The sequence below is a fragment of the Marmota flaviventris genome, chromosome 8 (assembly GCF_047511675.1).
Source record: "Marmota flaviventris isolate mMarFla1 chromosome 8, mMarFla1.hap1, whole genome shotgun sequence".
Lineage (NCBI taxonomy): Eukaryota > Metazoa > Chordata > Mammalia > Rodentia > Sciuridae > Marmota > Marmota flaviventris.
Window position 1 is genome coordinate 100,941,031 of NC_092505.1, and position 5,152 is coordinate 100,946,182.

Genomic DNA, 5,152 nt, shown 5'->3' on the forward strand with positions numbered 1-5,152 from the left:
TCCTTTATTAGATGACTTTTGCCCAATACATTTTTAAGCCCATTTGAGTTGGAATTCTGTCATTTCCAATAAGACAACACATGACCCACATAGTATCTTCCACTACAAAATAATTTCCAAAGATAAATTCTTGTAACGTAAGCTTTAAGATAAAGTACTTAAATACAGAATCTAGGTTCTCTAAATGCAGAATGTTTGTCCTATTGCTGATTCATCAGCACCAAGAATATTACTTGATACACAGTAGATGCTTAATACACATTTGCTAAATGAATGCATGTATTTTCATCTTAAGTTGGGGATGATTTTTTTTTCTCTTTCCCTTTATAATTCTAATGACAGGAAAAAATATAATACCATTTATTTATAATTAAATGTGTACTATATTAATTTGTATATTTAATTGACTATCAGGCTTCCATAAGCAGTCTGGGAACATGGAACTGTCTTGGCTTCATGTAAACATAAAAAAGAGGCAAACTTTATTGTTATTGCTGGTATGACTTAACATGAATAAAGTTATCATATGTATGAAGCTCTAAAACATGTATTTTATCACAATTAGACTTTCACTTGAACACATATTTCCAAAGGATTATATATGCATGAATAATTAATTCTGTGGTTATCAAATATTTATTGAGTACTTATTATATGCTAAAACTCATTCTATTCTAATATGTTATAGTAGAAATAGCAAAATGACTCTTCAATTTCATTAGCCATTAGGGATGAAAAATATAAATTTTACCTAATAAGGTTTTTGAGGATAAAAGGAGTAAAAAGATAATTATGCATGAGCAAATTTTTTCTAAACTACTATTAATATGTAAATCTAATTGCTTTGGCACATCTACTTACATTAGGACTTAAAACTAAGCCATATTTCATGGACATGAACATTTGCACTTGTCAAGAGGGCTGTTCCTACAGAATGTGGTTTGAATTCTCCCAAAGCACCTGGAACATGGTTCCAGAGGATATCACACCCAGTTGTTATTTTTGGTCAAATCAGTAATAATGACCTCTTTATTTCAATAGTTCCTCACTTGCTATCACTAAAACTTCTGTTCCTATTAAAGTATCCTAAATCATATATTTACAAAGGTAGCTTTGTATAATCATGAATTAAATGGATCCTACTTTGCCATCTCCAGTTTCAGTTTCTCATACAGATGTGTCTTACTGGGATTACTCTATTTCAAACTTGCAACAAAATACTTTACTTTACATCCTTTCCTCCATAATTGTAATGTTTCCACCAGATACTGGCATACTTGTTATTGATCTCTACTGCTACCACTGACAATGTCATCTTTTCTCAGAGTTTTCTTTGTCTGTTGCTCTGTTGGGCACTTCTGTCCCTGATAAAACAGGTTTTTAAAAAGTCCATTGTGACTCTTGGAGGAAAAAAATATATAAATATATAAAAATTGAAAAAGTCATTAACCAAAACCTTTATTAAGACCTGGAAAAATGGGAACAGCTTCTGACTGATTTGTGAAAAGCAAGAACGTTAAAGAGGTTATAAGAAAAGCTGAGGATGTCTGGGCATAGTCCATTTTTTTCCCCAGTGAATTTTCATTGTTCAAATTCTGAGAATGTTATAAAAAAATTGAAGTTGTGTTAGTCATGGGTTAAGATGTAGAAACAGCAGAACTGAGTTCATGATTTAGCAGCTATTGATCAACTGTGGAATAGGTACAAGGAGAAACAGTTGTGAACAAGCTCTTGCTAGTGTCAGTGGAAATTTTTATTCCTACAGCATTTTGAAAGTTCTGAATCAAGTGGATTCTCCAACCAACACCATAGTCAATGCAGAAGTGATAAATATGTCCAGGCTTTTGCTGTTTTGTTTTAGCTCAAGAGTTTTTACAGTGCTTTCTAGTCTTCATTATTTAAACTCTCCAGAGGAAATAGAAATGAATTTATGAATACCTGAACCATGAACCTCTCTTATACGTACAGTGTTATACTTAGAATCATTCTTTTTGTAATAGGCTGTATTGTATTTTCCCTAAATTTGTATGTTAAAGTTCTAACTTCCAGTATCTGTGACAGGACTGTATTTAGAAACAAGGTCATAAAAGAGATCATTAACTTAAAATTAGGTGACTACGGTGGACCCTACTTCAATATGATTTGTATCCCTGGAAGAGGAAATTTGAACACAAACATGGAAAGACAGAGCAATATGTTAAAGATTTCCAGTCTCCACAACTGTGAGAAAATGTGATTCTTTTGTGTAAGCCACCGAGTCTGCAATACATTTTTATGGTAGCTACAGCAAATTAATTCACCTCCCCTCTAAGATCTAAAATTTTGTTAATAGAGGGGGTCTGCTGCCATGTCCTCCTTGAACCTTAAAATAAATTCTCCCTGAATTCTCTGCAGTTCTTTGTCTCACAACTGCCCTTGACTTATCTACTAGATATGAATCCCAGTGTTGGATGCTGCTTAAGTTTTAGATGAGTCACACACCCTGTTCTCTCACAATATACTTTAAATATACACTTAATGAAGTGCCACACCACTATTGCCTGCCCCATCATGATAAATTATGCTCTTTAAAGGTAAGAATTGCTTTGCTATAAATCAGCCTATCCTTAAGTTTCACAGGCACAGACTAATGTAGGGTAAAGGGAAGGTTGTATTTCAAAGATAGTGCAATGCATTTGTCCAACTTCTTGCACTTTATAATTGCATCTTTACGTGAACTTCTCCATTGCTCTTCTGTTTGCAAGTTTTGATCAATATCCTAAGTAATAGTCTTGTCATTAGACTTGCTTAAACATAAAAGCATTGAGGTATCAAAGTGAATGCTCATTGAAAAAAGGAATTGACTATATAGCACACTTGAATGTGCTTGTACTTCTAGATGAATTTATAAGCCCATACTGATGGGTGACCCATTGGACAACATCCTGCAGGCTTGGAGAAGAAAATTAAATACAAACAGATTGCATACTGATAAAGGGTGAGTGCTTTTTCCATTGCTCAGCATAATTTAAAAATGTGTTATATGTTAAAATAATTTACTTTTCTCTCATTATAAATTAATAGACTATGAACTGAACTAAAACAGATTAGTTAAAATGTGGGTTGTCCTACCTAATACTATAGAACTCCTCCCGCTTTTGTCACACATACAAAATTAATGTCGCTACTTCAACCAAACTTTTTCTCAATGTAATCTAGGTCTTTTGATTTTTTTTTTCCTGACAGGTGCCTCCACACACTTCCCAAATTCAAATCTATTTCTGTGGATTTAGGTTATTTATTGTAATATAACCTCAGTCCTCAGTGCCCAAATCTGTATTAGTTTCTTAGAGCTGCCATAAAGTCTACCACAAACTCCAGTTGAAAACACCAGTCTTTTCATCTTGTCTCATGGTTCTGGAGGCTAGGATTCTGAATTCAAGGTGGTATGGCATGTGGTTCTTCTGCAGTCTGCTCTGAAGGAGAAACTGCCTCATGACTCCCCTCCACTCTCTCAGCTTCTGGTGGTCACAGGTAATGTTTGATGTCACTTGCATTATGGATAAGTCATTCTGATTTCCACCTCAAACTTCACATGGCTTTCTTTCCTATGTGTTTTCACATGCCCTTCTTTTAACCAGTCACTGAATATGGGAGGCATTTTAATCCAAATAACTCATTTTAAAAAAAATGTACCCATAAAGAAGGCTTTTTAAGAATGAAGTCACATTCTGAGGTTCTTAGTGGACTTGATCTTGGTGGGATACTATACAACCCCATATAGGGGAGATACATGTTTCAAATCAGTAAATAGATTCAGGAGTTAATGTAGTATCTATGATGAATTGGGAATACTTTGTAAAGTATGGGTTAGGGCAAAACATATCAATAGAAAACATTATTCCCCTCCTTTCTCTTCCTGCATAAAAGCATTATTTTATTTAATACCATATGCTTTTTTTTTAAGTGCAGAGTCCCCCAGTACCACAAATTATGCAGTCAAGTTTCCAACATTTGGGGAAATCGCAGGGGTCAAGCACATAGATAAGCCTCACCCTCGGAAAACCACCTTGGTGAACATGGTCTCTCCCCTGCCAGGTAAGTATGAATACCATATGCTTTGATAGAAATATTTAATCTGGGTTCAAAATATTTTTAAGTTTCCACAGAAAACTGGAGTTGATAGCCAAGAATGTGTACTGAGGAAATACAAGACAGTAAAAAATTAAAAGCATTTTCCTGCCCTTAATTCCAAAGAGATAAAGGCAAATAAATTCTAAAGAAATTTAAGAAATAAAAATCAACTAAAGGCTTAAATAATCACTCCATTCTATTTTTTTTTTATGGTTCCATTTCAGCTGTAATGTAAATGTTTACATGACAGGGTCTTACTTTCAAATTGTTTATTCTTGATTTTTCCAAATTAATAATCATCCTCCTTAGGTATAGTCATTTTAAGCTTTGACATTATGCAGAACTTGTGCACAGAAAGTGAAGGCAGCGGAGGAATGTGCTGCTTCTGCTTCCTCTGGTGCTGGGCTGCTTTGAAAAGATGCCTCCAGCTGCTTGGCCTGGTCCTCCAGTGCACAGCAGGACTGGGAAGAAAGGCTCCAGTGGCTCCTGCCAAACTCATTCCCTACAGTTGACTGGGTAAAATGACTTTGAACAAGGACTCCAAAGAATAGTATGACCAAAGCAAGGAGTATTGTGCTCCATTAGAACAGTGAAGATGAAAGTAAAATGTATCTGAATAAGCAGGCGTGAGTGAGGGAACTGATGAAATATTTATATGCCACCTGTTTTCTATCATTCCCACTGCTAGCTACTCCTTGCTTGATGAAGGAGAGCTATTCAGAGACACTTTGAAACTTAAATTCTGAGTATTTGAGTTAGGAGTAAGAATATCATTAATTTGATCAGGTGCTTCTTTTACTTGTAGAAGAATTTCTTATTAATGATATAAAATCCATTCATATTCATAATGTTCAAAGCATTAGCTCCTAGGGAATTTGCTCCTCTCTGTAGCCAAACTATAACTCTGTCTCCTGACACAACACCTTGAGTTTCACAAGAATTAATACTACATCTCAACTTGCTTTTGCAAAACCTCATTTTCTGCCAAGTTTTCCCCAATTTCAGAGGCTGCGAGGGCAAGATTAGAGAAAAATGTTAC

At 34.8% G+C, this 5,152-nt stretch overlaps 1 pseudogene; it reads right to left on the reverse strand.

Moving 5' to 3' along the window:
• Positions 1 to 3,942: 3,942 nt before the first annotated feature.
• On the reverse strand, positions 3,943 to 4,085 carry LOC139706798 (U1 spliceosomal RNA; annotated as a pseudogene).
• Between the last annotated feature and the right edge of the window lie 1,067 nt (positions 4,086 to 5,152).